Here is a 12943-nt window from a genome sequence, read left to right on the forward strand (position 1 = left end):
CCCGGGCTGCCGGGTGCCTTTGTGAGTGGGACCAGCGGGTCGGGGTGACATTGCACACGCCGGCAAGCAAACAACGCCTCTCTGGAGATGGGTTTGCTCAACTTTCTCCTCCTGCCATGCTGCTCGTGGCAGCAGTCCATCTCTAAGCACTGAAGTCTCTATCTTTGTTTTTGATGAGTATTGTTTGCCCCCAGTGCACCAAGATCTCCCCTGGCTTCCAGGCATGAGCATTTTCTACACTGTTTTGCTTTTCTCTTGTTCTTCTCCATGCCCACCCAGGTAAAACAACAGCTAGGAAGCTAGAGAGGACAGAAAGAGCTGGAATGTCAAAATTAGGAATAACCCACCTTCGGTCTTCTTGTCTGGGCAACCTGCAGTGGGACAATTTTGAATACAGTCTCCAATGGCCATAAATGGTCTCAAGCTGCACCAGCGGAGGTTTAGGTTGGACATCAGGAAAAATTTCTTCCCTGAAAGGGCTGTCAGGCTCTGGAATGGGCTGCCCAGGGAAGGGGTCGAGTCCCCAGCCCTGGAGGTATTTAAAAGCCGGGCAGACGAGGTGCTTAGGGCCAGGGTTTAGTGGTGGGATGGCAGGGGGAGGGGGAAGGGTGGGCTTTGTGAGCTTAAAAGTCTTTTCCAACCTAAATGATTCTGTGATTCTATGATAAATTTGTTAAGTTCAGAATGCTGAAGAGTAAATCAGAGAAGGACTCTTCCCAGCCTCTCATCTGTCATTCCTTTACCCCCTTTCCACATTTCTCCATTCCTTCTCTCTTTTTTATGCCTACGCCCAAACCATTTGCCATTACATGTTTATACTCCCCCAGGCCCCTACCTCATTTTCTGCTTTTTTCCCTTGCTCTGCATTCCATCTTTTTCTTGTTTCCCATGACCGCTACAGAGAAATAACTCTGCTCATTTCTGCAATTGACCATTCATAACCTTTTAAAACGAATAATTCCATTTACTGGAATTTTGAGGGAAAAGAAATAATTTCTCTTATATTAAGCAGTTGCTTATTTTCTCGACCAGAAACAGGGTGGGTTTTTTTCAGATGCAGAGTGGAATCCCTCATTCAAGCTATTCACATTTGAGTTCGAGCAAACTCCACCGCTCATTGCTAATTTTGGCTCGGCCTGCAGAGCTGCAGTGTTTGTGTGGATTCATCTTTTCTGGATGCAAACCCAACAGCTATAATTTCCTCCTTTGAGTTAAGGCACGAGGACCAGAAAGGATGAGTCTGGATGAGTCTACGGATACAAGCAAGAAACCACTGCCAGGAGATGCTGAAGCACTTTGCACCCCATGGGAAAGAGCAGAGCTGGAGAAAAGCCAGCAGAGGAGGGGAAGGTTCTTTTATGTTTCCTCACAAAACATATTTTTTCACTGTACTTTTGAACTGGATATGATCTAGCCTTGATGTAATTTTTTTTTCCCCCCAGAAATTCTAGAACCATTCATCCCCAGGCAGATCTGTCACCTTGCACAGATTTTTTCATGGGGCTTATTTCTTGCCAGCTTTTTCCTGGTAAGCATAGTGACCTCTGTGATCCTTGTATTGTTTACGCAGGCTGCCTCTGTACCAGTAAACTAAATATTTTCAAGAGTCACAATAAGAAATCTATAGTCTATCATCATGATATAAATCTGGGCTTATTTCCCCTTGTTTGTTACCTTACAATTACTAGTTTTTGCAAATCTTTCCCAAAATGCTCAGCAGTGAACATGGACTTGGTCTAGCCTACTTCAGAGTATTAGGTATGGAGGGTTTCTACTGTGCAGCAATGGTAATTGCCAGATCAATTAGACTCATATGATACTGCTAATGAGGTTAGAAAAGCAGACGCAATGGATGCAGTTGTAGAAAGTGAGTACTTTGACAGCTCTTTAAAACTAGAGATAAATTATCCAGCAAATTAAATAATGATGGTTTTTGCTGGTTTTAAGGTAGACTCCTTGTTTTTCACCTGTATTAAATTATGTTGGGCACATTTTCAAAGAGGAAGGAGGGCAGTAAGAAAAATGTCCTGTCCTATGCCATCCCATCGTAGCCCATCGCCTTTCAAGGGTATCAGATACCTATGAGCTCTCTATGAAACCCTTCTGTTGTAGATTTTCATACAAGCAGATAAAAGTCCTCACTTAGTTCTTCCAACAAGATGTGATTTGTTTCTGTGGCTCGTGGTGCCCAGAGGACCTCCCTTTTCCACTGCTCTTGGCTCATTTAATCCAGAGGAGGGAAAGGCAAGGGTGTGAAAGGCTCAGATACTGCGGCAGCAAAGGGAACTGGGATCTCTTGACTCCTCTCCTCTGGCTCTTTGCAGCTGAAAATTTGAAGCCAAGTCCTTGCCATGTCTAAGTCAGCTGAACCTTATACTCTGCAGAAAGGAGATGTCAAAAGGATAACTTAGCTCAGCTGTTGGAGGCAAGGATGTTTGCAGCCTTGGTTCATCTTGCCATCTGCTTTTCTGCTGAGCTGCTCAAACATTTTCATTTGCTACAAACTAAACAAAGACAGGACCTGTCTCCTGGTCCATAGACCAGCTGGCCTGGTTTGGCCATCACCATGACATTAAACTCTATCAGCTTCCAAACCAGTGTGGTTCTATCCAAAATGCCTATTGGGCATGGTCCTTGGTCCATGGTAACTCCTGAACTTGCACTTGGCATTTGGTGAAATGGGGGCTAGTTCAGCTCCTGGGACACATCAGCTCCTGGGACTGTGCCAACCATTTAGGAGTACAGCACAGTTTAAATTAGAGTATGGGTGCACCCTGGGGTAGCTCAAGATCACAACGTCTCTGATTATTAAAGAAAGAAGGAGAAGTAAATATAACCAGATTTTCTGGACTTCACACGCCAGGGAGTTGCATTCTTGGTGCAAATTTTCCCTGGTGAACAGTATCCAGTCGCGAGTTGAAGATCTCCAGGAAATTAAGACATCACCACTTCTATTAATTACTCTCACTCTTAAGAACTAAGCTTCCTTTCTATGTTTAGTCTGTTTAAATAAGAAGAAGCATCAGGATGTTATGCCTTCCTCTGTTCAGTTAAGCAGTATTTTTTGGTATATTGTCCCTGTGAAGATACTTGTACCCTGAACTGAATCACTCCCCAGCACAAAGCTGTGATAAGCCACACTGCTTCGGCTCCATAACTTCCCTCAAGGTAACATTTCCTCCATTTCACATTCCACAGCCTTTTTCCAAAACATGTTCTTTCAAGTAGCATCACCAACCACAAATATTCAGTTCAACGTGAGTCAGCAGGGTATCCTTGCAGCAGTGAAGGTCAACCGTGTACTGAGCTGTATCAGCAAAAGCATGGACAGCAGGTCAAGGGAAGTGATTATTTCCCATCTGCGTGGCACTTATGGGATTGCATCTGGAGTCTGGTGTCCAGTTGTGGGCTCCTCAGTATAAGAAAGATACCAGTAAAGGCATGAGTTCTGCTCTGTTTCTATCCAGAGTTCGATGCCTCCGTTGCATTTGCCTTCTCCACAGCCACATCAAATTATTAGCCCAGAGCTCTGCTGTGATCAGACTAATACAGCTCTTCTTTTTACCTGTGGTAAGGTATTTGCAAGAGCAGAGTCTTGCTTTTAGTCTTCTGGCACACAGAATCACAGATTCATTTGGGTTGGAGAAGCCCTTTAAGATCATCAAGGCCAACCGTTCCCCTACCCCTCCCCGCGCCGGCCCGCCTTTTAAACCCCCCCAGGGATGGGGACTCACCCCCTTCCCTGGGCAGCCCCTTCCAGTGGTTGACAACCTTTTCAGGGAAGGAATTTTTCCTGATGTCCAACCTAAACCTGCCCTGGCGCAACTTGAGGCCGTTTCCTCTTGTCCTGTCACCCATTACCTGGGAGAAGAGACAGAACGTGAACACCAATTTCGCACTGGGAACAACTTAACACTATGAATCTCATAATTTTTACACAGTGAATCTCATTTCTGTAACTCCAGTCCTTATAACGAGTTTCTGTGCGTTACCTTAATCCTTTCCTGTATCAAAGGCACATGCTAGCTTTGGGCCTGGTACGTAACTTTTTCACACCTGAATTTTTTTTCTAAGAATGACCTTTGAGAAAATTTCTCAGTAACCTCCCTCCTGTCTGATACTTTACCTTTCAAAGTTATACTACAGCCAATTTACAGCGCCTTTATTAATCCCCTCTGCTTCATTTAAGGTAGCTTTTTGTGAACATTTGAATACTGCTCTTCGCTAAAGTGCATTTGATGAGATCTGATGCCTTCTCTTTACAAAGAAATCCTATTTCGTCAGGTCAGTCTGTTGAAATCTATTCAGCAGAGAACTCATGATGCATTTTCTTTTGTATTCTTGCTCGCCTGTTTGTTCTCAAAGCCTTGCATAATACTGAGATCAGATCATACTCACCTGGATGATTTTTTTTTTTTCCTTCTCGCTCTGAACTGTAATTCTCTGTTTGCTGTTCTCAAATTTTACAGTAGAGAGTCACTGGGAAGTTCTTGTTATTTCATCCCGGGTTTATGTGCCTCTTTTCTGAATTTGGGGAAAGATGGTATTGAATAAGACTCTCCCTTTCTGTGGGACTGGCTTCCACTGAGGCCAGTTATTCCCAGTTATTTTCCATTTTCTGACCCTACTTCGGCTGTGCCGATGCTCTCCGCAAAGTCATCGTACTACAATAGCAGCTTCACTTTTGTCTCTGATCTTACAGCTAAAGAGACTTTGACTCTGCTTCAGCGCTGTTGGAAAGTTATAGCACAGCTGGACTTTTTTCCAGTGCTCACTTTCTCTGTGTCCTTTTTGATTTCCGAAATGACAAGTCATTGCTCTAAATTTATCCCACTTCCTACAACAAGGAGTGGAACAAAAGGCATTTCAGCTTGTAGGAGCATGTCTGACCCTACTGGGCTACCCTGTCTCTAATCTCTTTGTCACATATAAGCACGGGTACTCTGGCTGTTTGTTCTTTATTAACTGGAACCATTAATTGGATTCTGAAGGAAAAGATTTCCACTTCTGAACATCCAACAGAGAGAACATTTACTCTCATGCTGAGAACCCTTTTTTCCCTGACAAGCAATGCTTCAGACGTAGCCTCAAGCTACTCTAGACACTCAGCCTAACAAACCCTAATTCAGTCTGTTCATATTTGATCTTGAACACTCAGCACAACCTAAGCAGTCACTGCTGAACTGACAACACCGGCGTGCGGTTCCAGCTCCTGACATTTAAAACCATTTTCCCTGGTTGTGAAGTTCATAGGACCTGTAGACAGACAGCGAAATGTCCAGCGGTGCCTACTGCAACCCAGCGTGCACAAATTATGGATATTTGTAGGTCCCTCTACAGCAGGACCTGGCCAGGCTGGATCCATGGGCCCAGGGCAATGGGGTGAGGGTCAACAAGGCCAAGGGCCGGGTCCTGCCCTGGGGTCACCACAACCCCAGGCAGCGCTCCAGGCATGGGGCAGAGGGGCTGGAAAGCTGCCCGACGGAAAAGGCCCTGGGGGTGTTGGTTGGGAGGCGGCTGGATATGAGCCAGCAGGGTGCCCAGGTGGCCAAGAGGGCCAGCACCATCCTGGCTTGTATCAGGAGCGGTGTGGCCAGCAGGAGCAGGGCAGGGATCGTGCCCCTGTGCTGGGCACTGGGGAGGCCACACCTTGAATACTGGGTTCAGTTTTGGGCCCCTCACTGCAACACAGACATTGCGTTGCTGGAACATGTCCAGAGGAGAGCCACAAAGCTGGGGAGGGGTCTGGAGCACAAGTCTTACAAGGGGCGGCTGGGGGAGCTGGGGGGGTTCAGCCTGGAGCAGAGGAGGCTGAGGGGAGCCCTCATCGCTCCCTAGGTTGTTAAGCATTGGAATGGGCTGTCCAGGGCTGTGGTGGGATCCCCATCCCTGGAGGTATTTAAAAGACAGGTAGATGAGGTGCTTGGGGACATGGTTTAGTGGTGGATGGGTACAGTTGGACTCAATCTTAAAGGTCTTTTCCAACCAAATGATTCTATATTTCAATGATTCTATGAAAATGCAGCAGTGGGAAGTACAGCTGATGCATAGAGATGTTGCCGCAGCCTGATTCGTTGCCCGAGGAGGGTCCATAGAGGAAGAAGGTGGTCAGCTGCTGCTCCTTCTGCTCCTCTCCTGTTTTCCAAAACAGGTTGTTCACTGCTCTTTCTGAATTAGACATGAGCTGGCTTTGCTGTCTGTGTCCCCTCTATTTGGGGAGGCTCATATTGGGTCTGAGCATCAAAAAGGCATCCTGGAGTTGATTAAATGGTTCCTCAGGTCCTATCGGTGTTGCCTGTTTAGCCCACTGTGAAATGTGATCTTCAGAAAATGCTTCAGTTGGAGACTTTCCTCCCTGTCTGTCAGGGCTGTGATGAAGGACCACAGCTATATAAGGTGTGTTTGTGGCATAACCACAGCGTTCGGATACACAGAGAATATAAAGGGGGAAAATATGAATTCTTAATTCGCTGAACATAACCGTGACAAGCCTGTTCACTTTGTAGGGAGGAACTAATAGTTAAACAGGCTGCAATTTCATATGGGGCAACTTGCCAAATTTCACCAGTTCTGATCTTCTTACATAAAACCCTTTGGGTTTTTTTTTTAAGCAGGAACCCTCATCAAGTCTCCATCAAATCCAGGATGGTTTGGGTTTGAAAATATATTAATTTACACTCTTCAAGAAGCAATCCACACTGCATCTTTCTCAGGAACGATCTGGTAATTTCCTAAATTCAGTCAGACCCCAAGAACCCAGCTTTGAAGTCATGAAGAATTACCCCAACGTATGCACCTCCTAGGACACAGACAACCTCATCCATATCCTATGGAAAAGCACCCAGATTTACGTTTTCAAAGCACCACAGCTTTTAAATAGTAATAATAAAACATCAGTTCACAAACAATTTGGTTTGTCACCTCACATTATCCTCATTTCTCCTCTCAGAAGCAGGTGGAAGAGCCCTGTTCACTGACATAATGCTTTCTTGTGGGCTCCGGAGAAACCATAGTTGTCTCTATTGCAAACCATAGTCACTGTATAAATAGCTGTTTAATTATCTTTCCACTTAAAACCATGTGCAGGTCAAGATCATTTCATTAATGCCCCTTTTTTCATGCTGCTGTCTAATGGAAAACCTTTATAACCACAGGGCTTTCCCTTCTCTGCCACCAAATTATCTTTCCCTCTGTTTTTCTCCCTCCACACTGAGAGACCTCGGGCATCTCCCAAGTGCTAAATTGCATCCAGAGCTAAACACTCAAAAAAATCCATGCTTCCACCTAATAAATCCAGGCATGGCACATCAACACATGAAATATCACCAGATCCCTATGCAGTGGCCTAGGTTGATGTTTTCTTCAGAAGTCAACATTTTTTGAGTCTATGAAAAAGGTTGGGGTTTTTCCCCCTAACAATTTCTGAAAAAGCCAAATGCAGATGATTTCAGATATCCTACCCCTCCCACATGGGTAGTAACGAGTGCTGGCTAAACTTTTGGGGACAATTTGTACCCAAGCAATTGTTCTCACTCACTCAGAATAATTGCAGACAACTTTGGCATCAAGCTGTCTCTGTGTTTCGATGGCCAGCCCTAAAGATACTCCCAGAGCGCAGAGACCTGTAGGTTTGTCCTTGGCGAGCGCCTGCATAATTCCACAGCAAGAAAGGATTTTTCCCAAAATGAAGAGAAAACAAGCCCAGAGTTACCTTCTTATTGCCCAGACATTTCCGAGGTTGACAAATGAAAACTAAAAAACCCCCTTGAGATAGAAAAGACAAAAAGCTTTGCAAAAAAGTGTTAAATTTCTGGACATTATGCAGTGTCCCATGATTCTTTATGACAAAATAGAATCACAGAATCATAGGATCATAGGATCATAGAACCACAGAATGGTTTGGGTTGGAAGGGACCTTTAGAGGTCATCTAGTCCAAGCCCCCTGCAGGGAGCAGGGACATCTTTAACCAGATCAGGAAAAGCTTTACCAGAAACTAGCTATTCCCTGCCAAAAAATAATAATATATATATATCTATATCTTCCACTAAAAATATTTTATTATGGAAACTTAAGCCTAAGGAACACTTGTGCCTGCGGTGTGGGGTGCATATGTCTGCTCTATCGCATCCTGCCAGCCTCCTTCCTCCTGCCGTCTGACTTCAGACTTGCCCACTCACTCTCCAGTTGCCAAATCCCCAGTTTGACGTTGCTGTGGTTTCAGGAGAGCTAATTGGGAAGCTCTCCCACACCTGCAGGCTTCCTCCTCCCAGCTGCCAAGAGGATGAACCCGGTTTGTGGGAAACCATGTATTTCAGACAGGGTTTGGAGAAGAAGTATGGATGGCAGTGCTTAGGAAGTGCTGTGCGCTCAGAGTTGCTGATGGATATTAAGTGGAAAACAAGATATAAATCAGCCAACTAGCCCACTATTATAGCAAATTTTGTATAAGTACAATAATTTATCTGCTTCTTTATGGGAGGGTTTTGTTCTCCACCTTTTTTTGTTTTCCCAGACCCTCTGGCTACATCCGCACCAGTAAATGAAGCAGTGCCAGGATCAGGCTAAGATATAAAATTTAGCACAGCCCTGGAATACTTTTGGTCTGGGCAAACTGGGTCCTAGGCAGAGCTCAAGAGTTAGCACAGGGTCTAATCCTCAGCAAGCCACCCATGGTGGATCCCTTTTTGGAAAGCCAGGAGACCTTAATATCCTGTATATGGCTTGGCCATGCCCACAGCCCTCAGGGCTGCCTTGGATTTACCGCTACGGATGTGGTCACTGCCATCACAGATGATTTTCAGCCACAAACATCCTTTACCTTGCGCTTGCTGCTCCTTCACTCCCCTTCCTAGGGAAACATCAGAGGGTAAAGCAGCTGGGTGTTTGTATAATAAGATCACAATCTATTGCAGGAATGAAAACAAGCAGATAGAGCGCCCTAAAAAATACCAGTGCTCACCCAAGAGGCAAATGGTCATGGGACCGCAGCATATGGAGGGTGATTCTCTGCTATTCTGCAGCCAATTACTTCTTGGATTTCACAGGCAAAACCCTGCCGGTATAAGCACGCATGGTGGAGGAGGGCTCGCTCGCTGAAAAGCCTAAAATCATGATAATTGCCTCTGATCCGGGAGATGTGGTCTCACCGGTGAGACCAGACCAACTGGTGCAACCAGAGAGAGGAACCTCTGCTCCCTGGGGGCTGCCCCATGCCCTGGGATCCTTCAGGGACATGAGGGAAGAGTGGCTGAAGACCGGGAGGGTTCCTGATCCTGCTTTCCAGCTGGGAAAGGAAGACGTGGGAAGAGCCCCTTCTCCTGCCGAGGCCAGACAAGGTTCTTGGCAAACCTCTTTGAGAGGCGTTATGGGGCAGAGGGAAGCAGATGGCCGGGCATTTAGGGGTCTCGCAGGAGGAATCTCTGGGAATTTGGCAGAGAGTCCTGATTTAGCTGCATTTCCTTCTGCTTGGACACTTTCTGGATGTGCATGTTACTCCTGCTTGATAAGGGGTGCTGTTTCTTAGGAGGCTTCATTGAAGCAAGTAAGAGCTTATGGTGCACAGCAGCTGGTGAGCCCTGATTAGCCCACGATCTGTTCTTATGAACCAAATGCACAAATACCTGTACAAGTTCTCTCCCTCGTGCACACAAGTCTGTACCCCCTATTAAAAATTATTTAAATGGTGGTGTTAATGGTTAGACTTGATGATCTTAGAGGTCTTTTCCAACCTAAACAATTTTATGATTCTATTTCTCCTCGAGTGGGAAGCTGTGGGTTTGGGAATACAGGACAGGATAATTTGTGCAGGACCAACAGAAAAAGTTGTCAGGCTAGTGGGGTTTTATTGCACAAGAGACATATTGTACTCCTCATGATGTCCCATACATCTTCCATTCTTCAGAAGATGGCAGTAATGTTTGCTGACCGATATCAGGGCTGGTTTGCGCCAGGCGGTGTTGAAATACAGGAAGGGTAGGAGGCTGCTCCAAATGTTACTGATCCTTATTTTACAGGAGGAAAAAAGAGTCCAAAAGAGCAGAGTGACTCTCACTGTGATATTCGGAGGTTTCTCTGGATGAGATGAGATTCGAGCCAAATTTTTTCAAGTACAAGTCTTTCGGCTTTGCCACACAGCAGCTCATTTTCCCTAAAGCACATGGCAAAAAGGCAGAAAAAAGCAGGCAGTGAAACCCACCCGAGTGCCAGTCGCTCCTCTTAGATGCATTTCTAAGGCACCTCTTGGTCCTTTTTGTCAGTGGAATATCTGATATGCTCTCGATTTGGAGACTATAGTTAATGCTTTTTTTTTTTCTCTGAGCTGAGAGAGAGCCGAGATACTTCCTCGCAGCGCCTGGGGATTGCAGAGGCATCAGGGCTAACGTGGGGGAAGTGCTGGGTTTATAATTAGTCCCAGGGTGTGCAGCCACTGCCCAAATTTTCCTTTTCCCTCCTTCACTGGGGTGACAGTGCTATTTCCCTGCTCCCCATGGGGCTGAAGCCCTTGCTTTCCTTCGTCACTGGTCTTCCATTGAGTATGCCCCATCCCTGGAGAAATTCAAGGTCAGGTTGGATGGGGCTCTGAGCAACCTCATCTGGTTAAAGATGCCCCTGCTCATTGCAGGGGGTTTGGACTGGATGGCCTTTGAAGGTCCCTTCCCACCCAAACCATTCTGTGATTCTATGATGCTACTGAGGATGCTCTTATTAAATACAACTCCCCACAGCACCTTCAGTGAGATGGAGGCCACCCCACCAAGAAAGCAGCTGCCACTTGGTCCATGGGATCTGGTGGTGCTTTGTGAGGATGGGGGCTGTGGGGCCCATGGGGATAGAATCATAGAATCATAGAATTTTTTAGGTTGGAAAAGATCTTTAAGATCATCAAGTCCAACCATTTAAGATCATCAAGTCCAACGCTGCCATTCCACCACTAAACCACGTCCCTAACATGGAGTTTAGGATGGAGGGATAGAGGGGGTGAAGCTGTGAGAGCCCAGGCGGTGACTCCGAGGAGGTCCAGGGTGGTTAATACCCGTAAATTGATTGCAAGACAGAGGGAGAATGTATGGAGACCCCCGGCTCCGCTCCCGAAGCTGGGGATACCCCTAAAGCACTGGCCCTCCCTATACAACCCAGAGGGATTTCCAACACCACAGTACATGGTGAAGGACAGTGAAGCAGCTTTTCACCATGAGCTGGCATAAGCTGCACAGGTCAGCAGTGCTTTTAAAAGCCCTGCTCATGCCCTGAAGGTGGGAGTTTGTCTTTAGCTCTGGATTCATACCAAAGGCTTCGCAGTCTGTGCAGCAAAATGCAGAGAGGATTAGTCCTGTGCTGCTTCCAGATCATCTCAGCACTGGACTGAAAGCAGCAGCGTAAAAACTTGGACAAACATGTAAAAGTTTTAAGCTACGTGTGGGACTCCCGTGCCCTGGTAGCCCCAGACCTAGGAGAGACCCCGCTTCTCTTCTGGAGGGGTTGATGATTTGGATCAAAGAAAACCGCTGTAAGGGGAGAATTAATCTGCCTTATTATGAGCCTTTGCATATATCTATGAGAAGAAAATGTCATTAATTAGACTTTCAAACCATTCTTAGATATTGAAATCACCTAAACTGCCAGCATTAATAAGACATGCAACAGCCTGGACAAACTCAGAATGAACTCACCACCAGAGGTGAGTATAAAAATTCAGGTCACGGTATCGAAACACCTATGCAATCCTTCTCATGTGCAATTGCCTAGAACTGGCTGTCATCAAAAGCTGCCTGTTTCCATCTGCACAGATAGTTCCAGGCTGTTTCCATCATGTCCGGACTGAACAACCTTGAACTGGCACCACCAAAGTAACCATGGGTGGGGTGGTACCAAACATCTATTCATCTCCCCCAGAAGAGAGCCCTAGAAATGTCTGATGACCTGATTTTCACGCTTCCTTCTTCTTCAGAGATAAAGCAGAGGCTAAGGCATCGGAGTTTCTCCAGGTGAGCGAGACCTGTGGTTCTGCATCAGAGCCCACGTCCACGCACCTGGTCCAGCGACCGTGGCCAACACAGCCAGCAAAGCCCCTCTTCAGGAGATGTCTGGTATTTGCTGTCAGCGTGAAGAGTCCTTCACCTTCTTACCACTGCTGAGATGTTCACTTTTGCTGGGAGGCACAGGGGTTTGTAAAGAGCCCTTCTCAGATTCACAAATACTCTCAGGGTAAATGCTGGTTTTCAGCATTACCCACCTTGAATTTGGGCTTGATTCTTGCTAACTTACCGGTTTTGGTAAACCCCCCCTGCTAGCAAACCGCCCCACGCCAGGACCTCTCCTCTGGACCTCAGGCTTAGTCTGGCCACATCAGCATTAAGACTTTCTTGGCCTCCAAAACGGAGTTTGCTCAACCCCTGAGCAGACCACATCCCGCCCCCCACCTCTGCCAACAAATTCCGTGTGGATATTTGAGTTTCAGCTGTGCCCAAGCTCTCTGACTTTCCTAACAGGGATGCACTTTACAGTAATAACCCTGGGAAAAGCACTTGAGCTTATGCACGCCTGACTCTCCGCATCCTCACCACCGGCTGTAGGATCTTGGCAGTGTCATGGGGTGCACCATGCTGTAAAGGAGCAGCTACAGCCCACAGCCATCCTCTTTGACAAGGGAAACATTTCGGGATGATGCCCAGGATGGTATTACTGGGGGGTCTGTCCTGTCCTAAGAGCAGAGGCGTAAGGAAAGATTGCAGCAGAGGTTGGGACTCATGCTTGGAAATAAAAAAGGACATAGCCCAAACCAGGGGGTTGCACTGGCATGTTTGCTTCTGCCCTGGCCTCTGTGCAGGCAGCAGAGCCTGGGAATCAGGCACCCTAATTATCACAGAGGTGCAGCCAAAGCACTGGGGAACCCGAGAGTGGGGAGAAATAATAAAGCAGCAGATGAAAAACGACGAGTCAGTT

This window comes from Egretta garzetta, unplaced genomic scaffold (genome assembly GCF_000687185.1).
Source record: "Egretta garzetta isolate BGI_Z169 unplaced genomic scaffold, ASM68718v1 scaffold325, whole genome shotgun sequence".
Taxonomy (NCBI): Eukaryota; Metazoa; Chordata; class Aves; order Pelecaniformes; family Ardeidae; genus Egretta; species Egretta garzetta.